General features: G+C 42.7%; 1 protein-coding gene across 7 annotated transcripts in view; it reads left to right on the forward strand.

Moving 5' to 3' along the window:
- Positions 1–23155, forward strand: part of SLC8A3 (solute carrier family 8 member A3) — a 297810-nt gene that overhangs the window by 11683 nt on the left and 262972 nt on the right. For 2 of the 7 annotated variants that reach the window (XM_056547167.1, XM_056547174.1), the window contains exon 1: positions 1041–1361. The exons of 3 other annotated variants lie outside the window; for them this stretch is intronic. The gene's annotated coding sequence lies outside the window, so the exon portion shown is untranslated. Of the gene's footprint in view, positions 1–1040; positions 1362–23155 lie in introns of those variants that run through there. 2 more of the 7 variants (XM_056547173.1, XM_056547175.1) reach the window with 2 other exon arrangements.

Genomic DNA, 23155 nt, shown 5'->3' on the forward strand with positions numbered 1-23155 from the left:
ACCATTGTAAGTTGAAACCAGACTCAACATACAATGCACCAGACAGTCCAGATCTGTGAAACGTGTCAATGGCCGGAAGAACCGACCAATCAGAATGGACATTTTACTGGTAAAACCCCTGTATTACTGAAGTGCATGCACTGACTGGTGTCTGGTTGCGCCCCCTACAGTACAGGGAGGTACTACATGTTCTGTACACTTTACCTGTACCAGGGTGCTGCTCCTTTGGACACCAGGTGAGGGCGGCTCCATGTTACTTTTTTAGGACATTGCATGTACTGTACAGGACCCCGAAGAAGCTCCTGTCCTCTACATGGACCAGTGTTTACCTCTTGTCCTGGTAAATTATTCAACCCTCTACATCAGTGTTTCCCAATCAGGGTGCCCCCAACTGTTGCAAAACTACAACTCCCAGCATGCCCGGACAGCCTTTGGCTGTCCGGGCATGCTGGGAGCTGTAGTTTTGCAACAGCTGGAGGCTCCCTGCTTGGGAAACACTGACATAGACAGTGATTTACAGCTCCCAGCAGATCTTTCTTACTTTTATATGTAAGGATTTGCTTTATCTATATTAGTTATCTACTTATTTTTCTTTAATCTTCACATTTTCCTATTTTTGGATGACATTTTGGTGCCTTTAGAACCGATTACCAGGTTTCCATAGAGTTCTGGTCTCAACATACAATGGTTTCAACATACAATGATCGTCCTGGAAGCAATTAATATTGTAACTTGAGGGACCACTGTATACACTAAAATAAATAAACACATAAAACACCTCCAAACCTCCAAGTCAGTGCCTAAATAGATTTCCTGGAGGTTTGTGCATTGCAATGGGGGGGGGGGGGGGGAAGGAAAGTTGCACTCTGGTTCTTTAGACACACTCCCTCAGCAATCTGTTATACAGAGCATGTAAAAATTGTTAGATGCTCCCCCAGTGGAAGTCTGCATAACATGGCTGCTGATATTTTGCAACAGTGAAGACTTAGCTTAATATCTCCATGTAGTTTGGAAGGAAAGGACAAAAAAAAAAAAAGGGGGGGGGGGGGAGAGATAGAGAGACATTGCTGATCATTGCTCCCCTCTCCACCACACACACTGCATGGCAATGGATTGACATCAGCAGCTCTTCTTCTTCCTCTTGTGTTGTATCTTCACATGCACTTCCCTGCCTGCCCTGACAGCTGCAAAAGGGAGAAGAGAGAATTTTTAGCAAGTAAGGCAATTTGGAGTGACATGCAAACGATCCCTCCCCCTACCCAGGCACTGATTAACCAGGAGATGCAATGCAAGAACCCTGAGGAGCTGGATTGGGGAGCAACACCAAAAGGAGACCAGCCAAGCAAGGATTGCAATAGGGGGTAAGTGCGAGGCTATAGGCACGGATATCCATACACAAAACATGTACTACATGCAGCGTATATATAGGCTGGATCCATTGAGGATCCCTCAGTGCTATGTGCATACATCCTCCCACTATATGTGATGTATCTATAGTGCTCTATACATAGTATGGATGTCTGGGGCCAGCTGAATGCTGCACATTATCCCTCCTATTAGATTACTCAGCTGCTGGGGAATGACTGACAATGGAGATTTGGGTTTCTTTAAAACGATTTAACCTCTTTATATTAAGAACTGGCAGCATATAGATGTCCAAACCCACTGCAAGGGGTTAATGAGGTCTTTTCCCCCTTCATTTCTAGCGTTACTGATTAAATTAGTGCAAGCTTAGGGAAGGGGAAGGGGGGGGGGGGGGTGCAATGCACAGATCTGCATGGGAGAATCAGCCTGGATTAACTCTTTGAAGCTGGGGCTGTCCCTGGAGAAGGAGGCTGTATAGCCCAAGGGGGTTGCCTTAACCCAGTATTTCCCAACCAGGGTGCCTCCAGCTGTTGCAAAACTACAACCCCCCAGCATGCCCGGACAGCCTTCGGCTGTCCGGGCATGCTGGGGGTTGTAGTTTTGCAACAGCTGGAGGCGCCCTGGTTGGGAAACGCTACCTTAACCCATTATATGCCCAGGAGCCTATTGCATCGAGTGCCTTGCAGTCTGAATTGCTGTAGCTAGGCAAAATCCAAGAGGAGGGTGAAGCCAATGAACTCCTGAAATAAGAACTGTTAATCTGTCAAGTGATGGGGCATTGACCCTCCATTGGCTGGTTATTGCAGTTCCTAAATAATGGATTAACTCCTGCGTGCCTGGTCTGATTTTAGTTAAAAACTCTAAAACGGTGAGATTGGTAGGAGAAAGGATGGCATGAGCTGTATACAGTTGATGTAGTGCAGTATTGGGTCTCTATTAACCGTTTATATGCACATTGGCATTGATTCGTTTGTAGGTGATTTTATGTACTGTTGTCTGTGAATAGTGTTTTTTTTTTTTTTTGGGTAGCCCCGGACTGGATATGGATATGTACCATGTTGCACGCAATAGTCATGTGTTTGACAGTGAGGGGATTAACCCTTTGTTACTACTGCTGTAACTTCTTATACTTTTTTTATTTTTTTATTTTAATTTTAATTTCTATAATTGTGGCATAATAAAGTAATGGGGTCTACGTGGAGGGGGTTGTCTCCAGTCACCCTATAAGCTCTGTACCACATGGTACGGATGAGATTTTGACAATTAACACTATGGGGTTTTAGACGGTCTGCTTGGAATGTGATGCTCTGTAATCCAGATAATGTTTTTTAGTGCTATGCAAAAATTTCATTAGGAGATTCCTCTTTATCTATACTCCGCCTATAAACCACCGTCAGGTCAGATTTTGGCTTCTAGGTGTGCCCTAGTTTATTTGCAGAAAGCAGATGATCCCCTCCATCCAATGGTACATGCCAAGAACTAGCAGAATAAGCAATGTTTTGAGGCCCAATAAACCTAGAGGATCTGGGATATTCCCGTAATGTCTGTATCACCAGGCGGAATGGCACTATAAATGTTTGGCATTCTTCGTGAAACATAGAAACATAGACTGTGTCGGCAGATAAGAACCATTTGGCCCATCTAGTCTTCCCAATAATCTGAGTCCTATAAATAGTCCCTGGCCCTATCTTATATGAAGCCTTATGCATATCCCATGCATGTTTAAACTCCTTCACTGTATTTGCAGCGACCACTTCTGCAGGAAGGCTATTCCATGCATCCACTACTCTCTCAGTAAAGTAATACTTCCTGATATTACTGCAGAAACCTTTAGAAACAATGGGGGGAGATTTATCAAAACGAGTCCAGAGGAAAAGTAGCTGAGTTGCCCATAGCAACCAATCAGATCACTTCTTTCATTTTGCAGAGGCCTTGTTAAAAATGAAAGAAGCAAGCTGATTGGTTGCTATGGGCAACTGGGCAACTTTTCCTCTGGACAGGTTTTGATAAATCTCCCCCAATATTCCTGAACTGCAATAAATATGTTTGGTGAACTGCACGATTCCATCAAACACATTTTGCTAAGAAAGACCTTTTATTTGTATGACTTTTTCTGCCAAAAATGTCATACAAATAAGAATGGGGACAAGATGGGTTTAAAGGGGTACTCTGGCCCTGAGACATCTTATCCCCTATCCAAAGGATAGGGGATAAGATGTCTCACCGCGGGGGTCAGGCCGCTGGGGACCCCGCAATCTTGTATTCGCCACCCACTTGTTTGAGCTGCACGTCGCGGTGCCAGCTCACAAACAGCTGGGTGGCGACTACGGGGCCGGAGTGTCGTGACGTCACGTCTCCGCCCCCGTATGACATCACCCCCCGCTATGCAAGTCTATGGGAGGGGGCGTGACGGATAGGGGATAAGATGTCTCAGGGCCGGAGTACCCCTTTAATAACTTACATATTTAATGAGACCTATAAAAATGGCATGGGAACTGCTTCCCTGTTATTTTGGGGAATCTCTAATCTGATGTTACTGTATCTTCCCCGACAACAGAGGAAGACAGCGTTGGGGAAATCCTATTCCTGGCAGGTGTTTTTTATGTCTACAGCGGCAGCTGTGGTTCCGTTCAGCACATGACGACAACCCCATGAACTTCTCATTCACAGAAGACAGGCTGCTACACACTGTACCTGCATTCTGCTGATGACTGGACCAGGGAGCAGCTGAGAATGTCATTTCTGCCATGGTCTGTTATATAAGTCGCAATGGCTCATTGCTCATAAATGTAATTCACTAAGTCAGTACCTCCCTAGGGAACTTCAGTTCATACAAATAGGTCATATATTGGGGTTCAAGCCCTGACGCCCTCATTGATTGGAAAAAATATTGCCATGGTTCTGTCCAAGTTCAGTTCAGTAGAAACTCTGAGGTTCAGTTTGTAGCAGCCATAATGTGCGGTGTAACACAAGTGTTATGGATGCATTTTTGCTTCAGTGTACAGTCATGTGTCCCAGCTGAAGCACGAATTTAATGCCTCAAACTCACAATTGTGTATGCTTCTGTGATCCTGTTTGTTTTGGTCAGTAGATATGCGTTTGGGCCAGAGTTTCCCAATGTAATAGAGATGCAGAAATTTAGCAGTTTTAGGGTGCATTCACACGCTATTACTAGCAGTGGGTTTCCCGCTGCAGGAATCCTGCTGCGAGTTACGTAACCATTGATTTAAATGGGTCCACAGACAGTTCGCAATAGTGTCAGATTTGCGGACCTATTCAAATGAATGGTAGCGTAACTCGTAGTGAGTTTCCCGCAGTGGGAAACCTGCTGCTAGTTACTAGGGTGTGAACGCACCCTCAGACACTTTTAGACCGGCATAGGTGAGCCTATATTTCTATGCAACTGATGACAAGTTGTCATCAGTTGTATGGCATCTGGTGTCCATTGTTTCTGGAAGGCGAACGCAGCAAGCTGTGTTCCCCTCACCGGTGCCCTCCAGCGTGTCCAACCACCCGGAATCAAAATTGAGACTCTGGATGATTGTGAACTGTCCCATTGAAATGAATGGAATCAGTTCTAGCATCAGGCGTGCACCAGAGGGAAACTGTGCCGGACAACTGATATATGTGAACCCAGCCTAATATGTTTGTTTGTTTTTGTTGTTTTTTTTTACAATTCGTTCCATTATATTTCTGGATCTTGTTATGCCTGGTCTGTTTTTCATTTGTATTTGTTTTGGTTGTTGCTAACGGGGAAAAAAAAAAAATGTAGATCTGCTGCTCCAGCATCTGCTTTCTTCCTCCCTGGCCTATGTTTACCTGATGGCTGTGGTGACCAGCCGTATACTCACACGACCATAGCATCCAATCGACCACTGCATTCAATCAATGGTATCATTGACCTACCATATACCCACATGACCACACCACTGTAGCCAATCACTGGCCTTACTGACCTGCCGTGTACCCACATGACCACACCACTATAGCCAATCACTGGCCTTACTGACCTGCCATATACCCACATGACCACACCACTGTAGCCAATCACTGGCCTTACTGACCTGCCGTGTACCCATATGACCACACCACTATAGCCAATCACTGGCCTTACTGACCTGCCATATACCCACATGACCACACCACTGTAGCCAATAACTAGCCTTACTGACCTGCTGTGTACCCACATGACCACACCACTGTAGCCAATCACTGGCCTTACTGACCTGCTGTGTACCCACATGACCACACCACTGTAGCCAATCACTGGCCGTACTGACCTGCCGTATACCCACATGACCACTGTAGCCAATCACTGGCCTTACTGACCTGCCGTATACCCACATAACCACTGTAGCCAATCACTGGCCTTACTGACTTGCTGTATACCCACATAACCACTGTAGCCAAGCACTGGCCTTACTGACCTGCTGTATACCCACATAACCACTGTAGCCAATCACTGGCCTTACTGACCTGCTGTATACCCACATAACCACTGTAGCCAATCACTGGCCTTACTGACCTGCTGTATACCCACATAACCACTGTAGCCAATCACTGGCCTTACTGACCTGCTGTATACCCACATAACCACTGTAGCCAATCACTGGCCTTACTGACCTGCTGTATACCCACATAACCACTTCAGCCAATCACTGGCCTCACTGACCTGCCTTTTACTGAATGACCACTGCAGCCAATCACTGGCTATGTAATGGTGCAAGTCCCCTTACGCCAAAGATTGGCTGCAGCAGTCACATGGGTTTCCAGGCAGCTGAATAAGTTTAGACCCGTGGCCAGTGAATGATAATATTCCGTGGGCAATTTCTGGCAGTTTTATATGAGGATACTGTTTAGAGCTATTATATCAGCATTGTGTGACATAAGAATGCATCATTGTCTACACTAAATTATGGCACGGATGATGGGGAAAACTCCAAACTGATAGGTTTAATGTTTCCCAACCTTATGGAATATTATAAGGAGGGGAGGTTGGGGTGTGTTAGTGCAATCGTTAGGTATATAGCAATACAGATATCATATTATTTCCTTCTATACAGTCAAAACAAGCCCCTTTATTGTAAATAAATCCAGGTGCATATGTGAAAGGCCTGGAGCACATTTAGTGTACCCCACTCCATTACCGTATTGTTATTAGAAGTTGGTTGTTATGTTTCTTTTACTTGCAGATTATATTTGGTGGAGGGAAGAGGAAGTAGGAACGATTGATATTTCTCTTCTTGGCTGAAGACTGGAATGTTATCATTTCTGTGTTTTGCTCAAAACTGTCATCAAAAACTGCACCAAACGTTCTGTTCAGCCTCATTGACTACTTGAGAATGTTTTGGTCTTTTTTTAAATAAAGTACAATGGAAATTCCATGGATTTCTTCCTGATCACATTTGTTCTCCCAATATTGATTAACTACACAGTGCAATTTTTAGCTAATTAAATATTTTGTTGGTGTGTATGAAAGTCTCCATAGTCTAAACTAGACACATTCCATGTAAGGCTGACTTTACAGTATGTTAACAGATCTGCTTTCATTTTTTATTTTTTTTATCCCATCAAAAATTGGAATGTATCCTAGAAGGGAGGAACATAATGTGGGTAAATGTTTCCCATATTTTATGTATTAGTTCCCAGTTTTGATTGGTAAAAAAAGGATTTACTTTTGTGCGGTTGCTAGTTGTAATTCTGAGCTAGGTTCACACACAGTATTTTTTTGGTATAGGAATGGGTCCATTAAAGTTTTTATCTGTGTTGGTTTTACTGGTTTTGGCCAAAAATACAGACAAACAAAGTATGTGTGATCTCACCCTTATGTGAAGGCTCCATGGTTTGAGATAAGAGTTGATACATTTTTTTTACCTTTATGTCCAGCTATGTGTTTAAAGTTTAATGGAACATACCGGTATCATATATTAAAAAGGCACTCCATGTTTTTTTTTTTTTTTTCTTTTTGTATAATACTAAGTCACTCCCAGTATTCCTGCAGTGCGATTTGTTTCATCCCAGCTCAGCTGCATCCATACATTTCAGTACTGCATCTTTGTCAGGCTATGTTCACACACCAGAATTTCTGCATGGAATTCCGCATGAAAATTTTGCATGATTTTATTGCCAATACACTTCAATGGGATTCTGCTGTCCCAGTCACACAGCAGAATTTCCGCTGCAGGTATTCTATTGAAGTTAATTGGCAGCTAATTTCTGCTGAATTTACTGCAGAATTCCATGTCCAATTCTGCTGTGTGAACATAGCCTCAGTCTCTCCGGGGGGGGGGGGGGGGTCATACTACTGGCTGCAGAGGGGGACATAGTAACATAGTTAATAAGGTTGAAAAAAGACCAGAGTCCATCAAGTTCAACCTATAACCCTAATGAGTCCCTACTGAGTTGATCCAGAGGAAGGCAAAAAAACCTCCTACTAAAGGTAAAAATTCCTTCCTGACTCCAAATATGGCATCAGAATAAATCCCTGGATCAACGTTCTGTCCCTATAAATCTAGTATCCATAACCAGCGATGTTATTATTCTCCAAAAATTCATCCAGACCCCTTTTGAACTCTTTTACAGAGTTCACCATGACCACCTCCTCAGGCAGAGAATTCCACAGTCTCACTGCTCTTACAGTAAAGAACCCCCATCTGTGCTGGTGTAGAAACCTTCTTTCCTCTAGAGGATGTCCCCTTGTTATAAATACAGTCCTGGGTATAAATAGATAATGGAGAGATCTCTGTACTGTCCCCTGATATATTCATACATAGTTATTAGGTCGCCCCTAAGCCTTCTTTTTTCTAAATGAAATAACCCTAATTCTGATCATCTTTCTGGGTACTGTAGTCCTCCCATTCCCCGTATTACCCTGGTTGCCTGTCTTTGAACCCTCTCTAGCTCCACTATATCTTTCTTGTACACTGGTGCCCAGTACTGTACACAGTAGGGATCTACCGATATCGTTTTTTTTTTTTAGGGCCGATACCGATAATCTGTGACCTTTCAGGCCGATAGCCGACAACTTATACCGATATTCCGGTATAAGTTATCCGCTATTTCCCCCCCTCCAGGCCCTGCAGAAGCCACTGCAGATCAGTGATTTAAAGCGGCGCTTAAAATCAATGAACTGCAGCGGCTTTTGCGGGGCCAGAGACCGCCGCTGCCCTCTTCTCTCCCCCTGCCTGTCCTGGGGTCCTCCCTAGTCCAACCACCACCACTGCTGCCCCATTGCCTCCCCCATCTCTGGTTTTATAATTACCTGTTCCCAGGGCCTGGGGTCCACGCTATGTTTGGCTCCAGCGCCGTCCTGAGTTGTCGCTGTGCACACTGACGGTGACGTTGTGTTGAGGACGTCACTCGTCATTGCGCTGCGCAGCGCGCAGGATGTCACAGGAGCCAGAAGTAGCGCGGACCCCGGGTCCCGGGAACAGGTAATTATAAAACAGGGGATGGGGCAGCGGCGGTGGTCTCTGGCCGAGGAGGTGGGGCGGGGCATTATCGGCATGGTAATTGCCGATACCGATAATGTCCAAAATCGTGAATATCGGCCGATAATATCGGCCAAATTGATAATCGGTCGATCCCTAGTACACAGTATTCGTTGTGTGGTCTGACTAGTGGTTTGTACAGCAGTAGAATTGTCGTGGGCATCTATGCCCATATTGATGCCCCCCATGATTTTATTTGCCTTGGCAGCAGCTGCCCGACACTGGTCACTTCAGCTAAATTTACTGTTAACTGAGACTCCCAAGTCCTTTTCCACAATGGCAAAGAAAGACTTCTGGAGGTGATGGGATTCAATGGCGCTGGTCAGGAGCAGACACGTCAGGTAGGAAGGAGAAGGACTTTATTCAAACAATGCAACGTGTTTCACCGCAGGTGCGGCTTCAGGCTTCATCACAGGAAATTATTATCTTTTTGGAACACAGAGCTCTCTGCTGACCTCATGACCACAGTGCTTTCTGCTGACACCTCTGTCCATTTTAAGAACTGTCCAGAGTAGGAGAAAATCCCCATAGAAAACATATGCTTTTCTGGACAGTTCCTAAAATGGACAGAGATGTCAGCAGAGAGCACTGTGCTCGTGATGTCAGCAGAGAGCATTGTGTTCTAAAAAGAAAAGAATGTCCTCTGTAGTATTCAGCAACTAATAAGTACTGGAAGGATTAAGATTTTTTAATAGAAGTAATTTACAAATCTGTTTAACTTTCTGGCACCAGTTGATTAAAAAAAAAAAAAAAAAAAGTTTTCCACCGGAGTACCCCTTTTAAAGAACATTTTGGGATTAGTTTTATTCTCTTGGGCACGGAGTCTTTCTGTCTCTATTTTTGCGGCTTTTATCTGTTTTTTTTTTTTTTTTTTTTTTTTTTTTTTTTTTTTTTTTACATATTTTACTTTGTTCTCTTTAGCTTTTTAATGCTTCTTTAGTGCCATCCTGTTTTAGTAATTTAAATGCTTTATTTTTGTCATTAACTGCCCCCTTAACATTTTTATTCAGCCATATTGGTTTTATTTTACTTCTGACCCTTTTATTCCCATAAGGTATATACATCTTACAGTGAGAGTTTAAGATATTTTTAAAAGTCTCCCATTTAGTGTCAGTATTCATGTTTTTTAGGACATTATCCGATTTTATATTGTTAATGGCTTCTCTGAGTTGTTCAAACTTTTGCCTTCCTAAAGTTCATTGTTTTTGTGACCCCTCAAGAGATTCCATTATTGCAGGACAAGTTATAATGTATTATATTATAATCACTATTTCCTATGTGTCCTTCTACCTGCACATTAGTTACTCTGTCGGGTCTGTTGGTTAATATTAAGTCTAGTAGGGCGCCCCCTTGGGTCGGGCCCTGCACCATTTGGGACAGATAATTGTCTTTAGCTATAGTCAGAAACCTGTTTACTTTATGAGATTCACAGGTCTCAGTCTCCAATTTATATCAGGATAGTTAAAGTCCCCCATTATTATCACCTCATTCTGATTGCTGAGAGGCATATTACTGGATCCAGTGGGGAAGGGGGGGGGGGGGGTATTTGCTATGGCTACAGAGGAAAGGGGGGTAGCTGCTTAGTATCATTGCATGAAGATAAGGAAATCAAAGGTTGCCAGTTACATGATAAGCTGTAATATGGTGCATTACAAGCTATTAGTGAGGCCCATACTATTCTGTCAGACGGGCTACCCAGCGTCTTACTTATATATGCACCTCACACAGCACTGGCATCCTAGGTTCCTCAGCCTCACAAGGCCAGGCCACATCCTTAAAAAATACTGTAAACATAATAACCACGAGATATTTGCTACAGGAAGAATATTACTGGGGAAGAGGGCAATATTATTCGGGGAGCACTATTTATTTACAGGGGGGCATTATTACTTGGACATACAGGTCAGCTTCTTGAATCAACACTTTATATATTTGATAACTTCCTTTGGAGTATTTAGTTGGAATAGGGGGTGCTCGGCTTGAAAAGGCTCAGAAACAGAGCCCAAATGTATTCCATGAGATGACTTTGTAATGACGTCAGTCTTTTTACCCAAAAATCTACGGCGAAACGGCAAAATAAATCGTTGTGAGACAAAAATAGAAAAAAATACATCATTTTGTAATTTTGGGGGCTCCCGTTTCTACACAGTACATTTTTCATTAAAAATGACACCTTATCTTTATTATGTAGGTCCTTACGATTAAAATGATCTCCTACTTATATAGGTTTGATTTTGTCGGACTTCTGGAAAAAATCATAACTACATGCAGGAAAATGTATACATTTAAAATTGTCATATTCTGACCCCTATAACTTTTTTATTTTTCCGTGTATGGGGCGGTATGAGGGCTTATTGTTTGCACCATGATCTGAAGTTTTTAGCAGTACCATTTTTGTATTGATCGCACTTTTTTTAAATTTATTTTGGAGTTTTGAATTTTTTTGCACGTACTCCATTGACCGTGCAGTTTAATTAATGATATATTTTTATCATTTGGATATTTCTGCACACGGCGATACCACGTATGTTTATGTTTTTTTATTTACACTTTTTTTTTTTTTTTAATGGGAAAAGGGGGGTAATTCAAACTTTTATTAGGGAAGGGGTTAAATGATCTTTATTCACTTTTTTTTCCACTTTTGTTTTTGCAGTGCTATAGCTCCCATAGGGGCTATTACACTGCACACACTGATATTTTACATTGATCACTGGTTTCTCATAGGAAACCACTGATCGATGATTCTGCCGCTTGACTGCTCATGCCTGGATCTCAGGCACGGAGTAGTCATTCGGCGGTCGGACAGCATGGAGGAAGGTAGGGACCCTCCGCCTGTCCTGTAAGCTATTTGGGATGCCGCGATTTCATTGCAGCGATCCCGAACAGCTCCCTGAGCTAACCGGCATTAGTTTACTTTCATTTTAAAAACGCCAAAGTTAAAACCCACATGATATTTTTCTTGGCGTTTTTTCACTCTCATAGACTTCTATGGGAGGAAAACGCCACGATTTTCCTTAAAAAACTTCAAAGTCTCAACAAGAAGTTGTTTTTTAAAAAAACTGCCAAGTAGCCAAAAATAGCAGGGAAACTTGAAAAGGGTTAAAAAAAATGCCAAACTGAAAAAATGCCAAGTGGATATGGCATTTTGCAGTTCCCTATTGACTTGCAGCTAACATCTGGCCACAGATGTTTTTTGGGAAAAAACGCCATGCGGCAGAATTGGCGTTTTTATTGGTGTTTTTGCAAAAAAAAGTGGAAACCTAGCCTATCTGTCTAATTTTGCCTGTAACAACCAATCACAGCTCAGCTTTTTATATCTAAGCAAGCTCATTTGTGATTGGTTACTATGGACAAAATCAGACAGTATGGTTTCACATGGATAAATTTGTGTCAATGTGTCTGATGGATTGGGATTTTCCTATTGGTGGAAAGTGGATATGCTTCTGTGAATTATTCTAAAATTGCAGATCCACATTCACAGCAAAATCTGCAAAAATAGATTTAATACCAGATTTATTGCAGATTTTTACTTCTCAATTGAGCTCTGAGTGAGAAAAATCTGTAACACTCTGCAACAGAAATTGACATACTGCTGTATGCGGTTATTCCGAGTGAAATTCCACGGAAGCATTCTCCTCGGAAATTTCACTGCAGCCTATTGCAGCCTATTTCATTGCAGCCTATTGCAGCCTATTTCACTGCAGCCTATTGCAGCCTATTTCATTGCAGCCTATTGCAGCCTATTTCACTGCAGCCTATTGCAGCCTATTTCACTGCAGCCTATTGCAGCCTATTTCACTGCAGCCTATTGCAGCCTATTTCATTGCAGCCTATTGCAGCCTATTTCACTGCAGCCTATTGCAGCCTATTTCACTGCAGCCTATTGCAGCCTATTTCACTGCAGCCTATTGTAGCCTATTTCACTGCAGCCTATTGCAGCCTATTTCACTGCAGCCTATTTCACTGCAGCCTATTGAGTCCTAATGATTTTCAGTGGGATTCTGCTGCTCAGTGCACATGGTGGAAATCCCGATTTTTGGTATCGGCAGAATCAATGAACATGTTCATTGTTTCTGTGAATTCCATGCAGAAATCCAGTGCCGTCTATAGAAATTGCACATATCCTGAGCGGTCTTCGTGTCAGCAGAACATGTAAATTTGGAGATTGTCCGCTCGTGTTTTTCCAGGCTGACATTCTGCGAATTTTCCGTTGTGTAAATATAGCCTTTAGGGTACGTTCAAACGAGCGGATCCACAGCGTATTTTACGATGCGGATCTGCCACCGAAGGGCTGCCTTTAGATGTGCCTGCTGGGTGTGGCAATAAGCCACTACGAGCAGACATGCTGCAACGTGCGAGTCGCCATGCACATACGCAGTATACTTGAACATCACGGCTGCTCTCGGCCTAGCTCAGGGAACACGGGGAGCGGCAGCGATGTGTGCGAGTACACCGCGCATGCGTGGCGACTCGCACGTCACAGCAGTGTGTCTGCTCGTATTGCGCTCCGAGCAGGCACATCTAAAGGCACCCTGTATCGGTCCTTCGGTGGCGGATCCGCAGCGTAAAATACGCTGTGGATCCGCTCGTCTGAACGTACCATTAGAGTATTCACACATACTTTATTTGCTGCAGTTTTCTGCTGCAGATTTTGTCATTGACTTCCCAGCAGAAAATCTGCAGTATATACAGAACGTGTAAATGTCCCTTTAGAAATTCTGTTTTACATGAGTGTAATGCTAATGCAGTTTTGTACACATTATAACGGTGGGCCATGTCCCAACTGCATTGGCAAATATTGGCCTATATTATGCTTGTTTGAAACTGCCCTATTTGTCTTCCAATTTGGGATTAACAAATTAGTTGTTTTATAATCCTAATGTAATTTTTTTTTTAAATATTTTTTGCTATCTTGATAAAATTGTCATTCAGGACACTTGGACAGCTGAGTGATTACCTCTGTGTAAGCTGTAATAGCATCCATAATGTTTTCCAACTAGCTATAACTTTGAAACAGTTGAAAACAACAAGTGATGTTTAAAGGGGGTTATCCAGGAAAAAAAACTTTTTTTTAATTATATATAGATCAACTGGCTCAGAAAGTTAAACAGATTTGTAAATTACTTCTATTAAAAAATCTTAATCCTTTCAGTACTTATTAGCTTCTGAAGTTAAGGTTGTTCTTTTCTGTCTAAGTGCTCTCTGTTGACACGTGTCTCGGGAACCGCCCAGTTTAGAAGCAAATCCCCATAGCAAACCTCTTCTAAACTGGGCGTTTCCCGAGACACGTGTCATCAGAGAGGATTTAGACAGAAAAGAACAACCTTAACTTCAGAAGCTCATAAGTACTGAAAGGATTAAGATTTTTTTAATAGAAGTAATTTACAAATCTGTTTAACTTTCTGGAGCCAAGTTGATGTATATAAAAAAGTTTTTTTCCTGGAATACCCCTATAATGCTATGTAATAGAACAAGTATAAATACATTTTATATTATAGGCAGAAAAAAAATTTCCAAGGAAAATTTAGATGACGAGAGATGTTCTGTGTTTGAATCAATTCATGATTCATGTCAAACAGCTGCCGTGTCCATCTACTTGTGCTGAAGTCTTGTTTACTTCGGGATTCAAATATAGCCTCTAAGCCATGCTCTCTCCTAAATAAGGCAAGACGTGCTTGTTAAGAGTACTGGCAGGGTGTGAGGTTACTATGCGGAGGAAGAGGTGGTGGGGTCTGTGTGGCTCTATACATCTTTCCTCTCCTTTGATGTTCTCAGGTGTCACAGATGCACATGAAGGAATATTTCCATGTCAGCTGGAAGCGTGAAGAGTTTAAATGTACGGTCATATATTAAGTGCTGTAGCTTTTAAAAATGGCAAGCTATCACTATGCTAAGTATGCCTTGCAATTATGTAATCTAATAGCCAGTAGCCAGAGTTTGCTGTTAGTCACTGGTGTTCATTGCTTCTACTTTTAAACCTTTTTTAAATGACATCTTTTGCATGAGAGTCATTATTTTACGCAGATAGTAGCACCGACCTGGCAAGTATCGCTCTGACACCTGTGAGTGTCAATATTGGCATACTATGGAGCAGTGTTTCCCAACCAGTGTGCCTCCAGCTGTTGCAAAACTATAACTCCCAGCATGCCCGGACAGCCTTCGGCTGTCCGGGCATGCTGGGAGTTGTAGTTTTGCAACAGCTGGAGGCACACTGGTTGGGAAACACTGCTATGGAGCCATAGTGAGGATTCAGCGTTTTCATCTCCTTCTACATTTATTGCAGATTGACATGTTTATGCGTGTTCTCGTTAACTTGTGACTCTATTCAACCTAAATAGTTACCTTTAGTTTATCAGAAATATTTTCCAGCATCTTGATCTTGGTTAGAGATGAGAATTTAATCTGTAACCCTTAAAGCGTTTATTAATCTGTAACCCTTAAAGCGTACCCATCAGATCCAACAAAAAAACATTTTCTTAAAATATATCGCTCAGTACCTAATCCTGACCATGTACATGACATTTTTATGTGTCTAGCACATTTATTTATTTTTTATTACACTTTTAATTTAGCTCACTAGTCTGAATTCCTCTCAAAGGGAGGGGGCGTGGCCTCATTGTGCAGGTCTCCGCCCCCTCCCTCAGTATGCTGTCTGCTCACATCTCCCCTAGCATTAGCAAAACTACAACTCCCAGCTTGTCCTCACTGACAGTAGCGGGACACAAGCTGACAGTGGGAGGATTTTTCTTCCAGTTGTAAGCCCTGCACTCACAGCTGTCAATCAAGGTAGTGTGTCCATGACATAGGTGATGATGCATGGACACAGCAGGACTAGTATGTGTCCAAGCAGGCAGGGGAGGAAGTTGTTTGACTGGCTTTTTTAGACTATGTTCACACTACGGAATTCTTGCAGAATTCCACGAGCGGAATTCCGAGGTGTGAACTTAACATTAGTGTGAATGGGTCTCCGCGAGACCTGTTCACACTGCGGAATTTCTGCGGCGGACAATTCTGTTGCTGAAATTGTTCTGCGCAAAGAAAGAACATGTTCATTCTTTGCGCGGATTCCACAAGCACTGCATAGCCGTCAATGGTGACGGCTCAGTGCCCCGCGGCCCTAGCGCCGAAGCTCCTTCGGCGGCCGCCGCCAGGCGGAATCTCCGCTCGCGGAATTCAGCGAGCGGAGATTCCGTAGTGTGAACGTGGCCTTAGTATGAAATACTGAAAATGTTCTAATGAAAGCGGTTTTGCATGCTTTACAACATATCAAAAGTTTTTTTTTTTTTTTTTTATCTAACAGTGCCCAACCCGTCCTCTACGATGGCTCAAATACACTGTGCACACATAAGAGTGCATCCTGCTTTCATATGTCTGTGTGCACACTTGCATTCTCCCTATTTGCTGCTGTCTCTTTCCAGCTAATCCCTCTCCTCCTCCCCTCCATAGACTTGTAAAGGCAGCTGTTCCAGAACCTTCAGTGTCTGTCTTGCTTCCTAGGACAGAATTGAACTTTTTTCTTTCTTTTTAAGAGTTAACGATAGGGAAAAAGTGCCATTTTTCTATGATAAGATGTATTACAAAGATTCTTATATCCAGTTCCAATGCTGTTGCTTTATGCAAAGTTTGTTAACCCCTTAACGACAATGGACGTATATGTACGTCCTGATGCGATGGGACTTAAAAAGTACCTCTCATGATCTTGTTACATTTTATAATCCTCCCAGGTCACTGCCCCTATCATGATAAACCACCCCCTGTTTTTATTTTCATAATTTTTTAGTTTTCTACCTTGATATTGCTCTGTATTTTCTGCTCAGTCTCAGTCAGATTCGCAGACTGGGAAGGGGCGTTACCCAGCAGGTGTGACATCATCTGAAGTCATACAGGGGAGATCTTCCTCCCTCACTCTGCTACACACAGCCCAGAGCAGTTCAGTGTGTGAGATGAGCTATGATTGGTTAAGGCTGCACACATAACCTCCCCCCCCAGCACTCCAGACTGCATTTCCTGATTTTGGACTTCTGCCAGGCCAGTAGGAGTCTGTGCAAGAGATGAGGGAAATGTGCTCTGAACAAGTAAGGAGACACCTAGTGGCAGCTTTTTTTTAAACACAAATTAAACATAGAAAAATTCATTTTTTTAAACAAAGTACATTAGAATGATTTTTTTTATTTACCATAAGGAGTGCAATAGCAAAAATTTGTTTAATGAGTGCCCATTTAACTCACAAGGACGTACATTTACGTTCCTAACGAGAGAACTGGACCGGTGCTCGCATCATGCACGGCAGGTCTCGGCTGCTACCCGCCCCATGAAAAATGTAAATCACCCCATTTTACTCCCAAAAAGCATAAAACAAAATAATTAATATACATATTTGGTAAATGTTTGAAATGTCAAAATATAGAAAGAAATATAAAAGCGTTATGATTTGTAGAAGGCAAGGAGGAAAATGCAAACAAAAATTGGCTGTGTCCTTAAGGGGTTAAACGTCAGTCGCTAATTAAATAAACAAAATTGCTGTTTGCGCAACTGGTAAAGTTCAGCCTGGTATATAGTGCTATCCTGTGCCACACTAATGTAAATAGTGAGACATAACTGTAGTAACTGCCAGAAGAGGGCAGGATAACTTTCCGGCACATTGTAGCAGATATTGTTGCAGGTGCGATTAATTCTCTGTCGATAGAATGTTCTTGGCTATCTTTGGTGGTTCTCATAGACAATGAATGGAGAGGTTATCGCAGAATACTTGATTCTCTATTCTCAAATGAGACTCTGTTCCCCATTCTTAAGATTGCAGAGGGTCCAACAGCTAGGACCCCCTGCAATCAGATAGTTATCGGCTATCCTGAGGATAGGGGTTATTTATAGTTGTGGGAAAACCCCCTTTAAAGCTCAAGAATAAGAGGAAGATATGTGGTAGCTACTTATTGATGGGGCTACTGTGTCATTGGGGACACCAGACACTGGAAGCACCATGTCATAACCTTTTAGTGCCAAATTTCCCACATACTGTTGACAGCTCATTGTATTATCTTGCCAAACAGTGCCCATGAAGTGCCTTAGTTTATACCTATTAAAAAGTGCTTCCAGTCTTTGAAGTCCCAAGTGACACAGTACCTTCATCAGTGAGTAGCCACCAAATATCTTCTTCTCAATTTAAAGGGGTACTCCGGCCCTGCTATCTTGTATTCGGCACCCACCTGTTTGAGATGCACGCCGCGGTGCCAGCTCACAAACAGCCAGGTGGCGACCATGGGGCCGGAGTATCGTGACGTCACGACTCCGCCCCAGTGTGACGTCACCCCCCCCGCTATGCAAGTCTATGGGAGGGGGCGTGACGGCCGTCACGCCCCCTCCCATAGACTTGCATAGCGGGGGCGTGACGTCACACGGGGGCGGAGTTGTGACGTCACGATACTCCAGCCCCGTGGTCGCCACCCAGCTGTTTGTGAGCTGGCACCGCGGCGTGCAGCTCAAACAGGTGGGTGCCAAATTCAAGACTGGGGGGGTACAGCGGTGGGACTCCCACGGTGAGACATCTTATCCCCTATCCTTTGGATAGGGGATAAGATGTCTCAGGGCCGGAGTACCCCTTTAAATCATGGATTAAACTTTACTACACTGTGCAGGAAAGCTATCATGCCTTATCCTGGCACTAACCACTGCAATAATGCCTCACTGACACTACTCAAAATACAATCTCCTGGAGGATCCGGGGCAAATAATAGAAAAACAAACTGAGGGAGGAAAACCCGCAGATAATGTCCCCAATCTAGGAACCCCCAACTTAAATTAGTGAATAAACTTTATTGCACTCCGTAGAGTGTGTAACCCAAATAATGGCAAACTTTAAAAAACACAGTGTGCCGCCCATTTCGTGCAGCTGCACTAATAATTATGTATGTGACTGCATATAACTCCCTTTCTTTATATGTGACACGCTGTAGGCATATCCATTTGTTAACAGCGGTCACGGAGCAAATGCATCCACTGATGCGCTTCTGCTTTGATATATTTATGGTTCGGCACACTGCTATTTAAAATGACATAGTTAGCCTGTCCGACGTTTCGCCGGTGGGACCGGCTTTGTCAAGGACACAGAGGCTACTCATGGGCGGCACACTGTTTTTAAAGTTTGCTATTATTTGGGTTACACACTCTACGGAGTACAATAAAGTTTATTCACTAATTTAAGTTGGGGGTTCCTAGACTGGGGACATTATCTGGGGGTTTTCCTCCCTCAGTTTGTTTTTCTCACTGACACTACTATCTTTACTATAGAAAATATTTCCAAGTTTTGAAGGTACTCCTTTTAGCTTCAGGACCTTAGGGATGTGTCAAGATGGAGGATATCAGGACAAGACCCAACATCCTTGACTGTCCCCCCCAGGATCTGGTAAACATGAAAAAGCCGGCATTCTCTGACTGTCAAATAAGATATTTTTGGACATCAATGCTTTTATAAAGGTAAACACAGCAGCATATTAAGTGGCCAGTATGACAGAAAAGCATTATGTACAAAGTGTAAGTTGTTCTGTTGAAGAATCCCTTGATGCACAAACATTTTAACTGTAAATAAAGAACATTTCACCAAGACTGGACTAATCCCAGGAGCCATGTGGCTAACTTTTGGTATTTGTATGATACATTGATCTCTATGAAGGATGTTATTGCTGTTAAAACTAGGTACTTCGCACTGAAACTGGATTAAAAAGAACCTATCATGTTGAAGATGCAGTTCTATCTGTGGGCAGCCTTCAATAGAGCAGGTGAAACTGAGAAAATTGATATATTATTTTGTGGAAAAAGCTTAAGATAACATTTTATTTATTCTTTAACCCCTTGGGGACGGAGACCATTTTGACCCTAAGGACAGGAGCATTTTTTGCAAATCTGACCTCTGTCGCTTCATGCATTAATAACTCTGGGATTCTCTTACTAGAGATGAGCGAACTTCCAGTAATTCAATTCGTTACGAACTTCTCGGCTCGTCAGTTGATTACTTTAGCCTGCATAAATTAGTTCAGCTTTCAGGTGCTCCTGGAAAAGGTGGAAACAGTCCTAGGAGAGAGTCTCCAGCCCACCGGAGCACCTGAAAGCTGAACTAATTTATGCAGGATAAAGTCAGAAAACGCCGAGCCGAGAAGTTTGTGATGAATACAATTACTGTACGTTCGCTCATATCTAGCTCTTACTTATTAATTTGATTCTGAGACTGTTTTTTCGTGACATATTCTACTTTATGACAGTGGTAAATTTTCGTTGATAATTGCATCATTTCTTGGTGAAAATGTTTTTTTCTACCTTTGAAAATGGTCATACCAAATAAGTTATATATTGATTCACATATACAATGGGGGAGATTTATCAAAACATGCCCAGAGGAAAAGTTGCCCATAGCAACCAATCAGATCGCTTCTTTCACTTTTGAAAAGGCCTCTGAAAAATAAAAGAAGCGATCTGATTGGTTGCTATGGGCAACTCAGCAACTTTTCCTCTGGACAGGTTTTGATAAATCTCCCCCAATATGTCTACTTTATGTTGGCATCATAAAGTTGACATATTTTTACTTTTTGAAGACATCAGAGGGCTTCAAAGTATAGAAGCAATTTTCCAATTATTCACGTACATTTCAAAATCTGAATTTTTCAGGGACCAGTTCAGTTTTGAAGTGAATTTGAAGGTTTTTACACCCTGTTCCAAATTATTATGCAAATTCTATTTAAGTGTCACAAAGATAAAAAAATAAATAAATTCAGTTTAACTCATGGATGGCATTGTGTCTCAGGCTCTTTTGATTACTGAAAACAATCTCGGGCACCTGTGATAATTAGATTACTAAGTGAGCCCAATTTAAGGAAAAACTACTAAAGGCTGGTCTTCCACATTATTAAGCAGACACCCTTTTTCTTCCCCATATTGCTTGAAAATTATCTCTCTGCTGCCGAAAAGAGGGAAATAATTCAATGCATTGGACGAGGTATAAAAACATTACATTTTTCACAAAAACTTAAGCGTGATCATCGCACTATTAAGAGATTTGTGGCTGATTCAGGGCACGGACGGGTTCGTGCAGATTAAGGCACATTGAGGAAAATTTCTGCCAGATCCATGCATCGGATCAAGAGAGCAGCTGCTAAATTACCAATACATAGCAGCAAACAGATTTATGAAGCTGCTGGTGCCTCTGGAGTCCTAAAGACATCAAGGTGTAGAGTCCTCCAGAGTCTTGCAACTGTGCATACACCTTCTATTCGCCACCACTAACCAATGCTCACAAGCAGAAACGGCTGCATTGGGCAGAAAAATACATGAAAATTTATTTTCAAATAGTCCTGTTCACTGATGAGTGCCGTGCAACCCTGGATGGTCCAGATGGATGGAGTAGTGGATGGTTGGTGGACAGCCGTCCTGTTCCAACAAGGCTGTGACATCAGCAAGGCGGTGGTGGAGTCATGTTTTTGTCCAGAATCATGGGGAAAGAGCTGGTCAGCCCCTTTAGGGTCCCCGAAGGTGTAAAGATGACCTCTGCAAAGTATGTGGGATTTCTGACTGACCACTTTCTTCCCTGTTACAGAAAGGAGAACTATGCTTTCCATATTAAAATCATCTTCATGCATGACCATGCACCATCTCATGCTGCAGAGAATACCTCTGCATTAATGGCTGCTTTGGTGCCGCAGAATCCCATTGAATTCAGTGGGAGTCTGTTGAGGTAGAATTTACAAGCAGAATATTTCCACAGAATTTCGCTCAAATTCCACCATGTAAACATATCATGAGAGTAAGTTTACAGGACAGAGATTCGCCACCAGTCCGGTCGCAAATTTGACATATCTGCAGCAAAGTTTGCACAGTTCCAAAGTCTTCCATACTGAAAGGGGTGAAATCCATGTAGATGTCCTGTCTTTGTGGGTGTCTGACTTCTAGGGCCAGTGAATGGGGCAAGCTACAGTACAAGACTATTGCTTTTATGAATGAGCTTATGTGCTGGTGCAAAAAAACAAAGGAAAAGCAATGCTATGCATAATGGAGTCCTTATGCTTTAAAACCTACTAGAATCAACTGTTTCTTCAAAGAGATTATCCAGTTATAAGCATTAATAGCCTAGTCTTATGATAAACTAATCATATTAGATCCGTGGGTGTCCAGCTTAGCTCCCCTAGCGCTCAGCAGTTTGAAGGAGCCATGGCGCTCTGGTGAGGAATATCCCTCCCTTCTTTCTTTCCTTACACTGCTTTATACTACACAATGCCATCGCATTCATTGTGTATGTGCCTGTTATGCATAATGCTGTATGAGGCTATGTTCACCCACTATTTTTGAGCCCTATTTTCAGCTATTTTTCTGTTCGGATAGTTTTTTTCAGACTTTTTTTGTGCTTTTTCTCCAGCCATTTATGGAGTAGGTGGGTGCATCTGGGTTATTGCGGGATCTTCCCTTGCTGTGAAACTCCCCCTTGGCACTTAAATGGACACTGTCAGATTCAAAAGTCTTTGTATCTTTGTATGTTGTATGTATTGGCAAAACATCAACCTTTCTAATATACTTCATTAGAAAATGTTATTTCCTCTTTATATAAATCATGGCTTTGCCCAAGCTGAAGCACAAGCATGGACAAAGTCCAGAGGGTGAGGGTGGACCACCACTCCTCTGTGCTCTCTCCTGTCATATCAATACTCCTCTGTGCTTTCTCCTGTCTGATAGCACTACTCTGTGCTCTCTCCTGTCTGATAGCACTCCTCTGTGCTTTCTCCTGTCATATCAATACTCCTCTGTGCTCTCTCCTGTCTTATAGCACTCCTCTGTGCTCTCTTCTGTCTGATAGCACTCCTCTGTGCTCTCTTCTGCCTGATAGCACTCATCTGTGCTCTCTCCTGCCTGATAGCACTCATCTGTGCTCTCTACTGTCTGATAGCACTCCTCTGTGCTCTCTCCTGTCTGATAGCACTCCTCTGTGCTCTCTCCTGTCTGATAGCACTCCTCTATGCTCTCTCCTGTCTGATAGCACTCCTCTGTGCTCTCTCCTGTCTGATAGCAATTCTCTGTGCTCTCCCCTGCCTGATAGCACTCCTTTGTGCTCTCCCCTGCCTGATAGCGCTCCTCTGTGCTCTCCCCTGCCTGATAGCACTCCTCTGTGCTCTCTCCTGTCTGATAGTACTCCTCTGTGATCTCTCCTGTCTGATAGCACTCTTCTATGCTCTCTTCTGTCTGATAGCACTCTTCTATGCTCTCTCCTGTCTGATAGCACTCTTCTGTGCTCTCTCCTGTCTGATAGCACTCTTCTATGCTCTCTC

The sequence above is a fragment of the Hyla sarda genome, chromosome 11 (assembly GCF_029499605.1).
Source record: "Hyla sarda isolate aHylSar1 chromosome 11, aHylSar1.hap1, whole genome shotgun sequence".
Taxonomy (NCBI): domain Eukaryota; kingdom Metazoa; phylum Chordata; class Amphibia; order Anura; family Hylidae; genus Hyla; species Hyla sarda.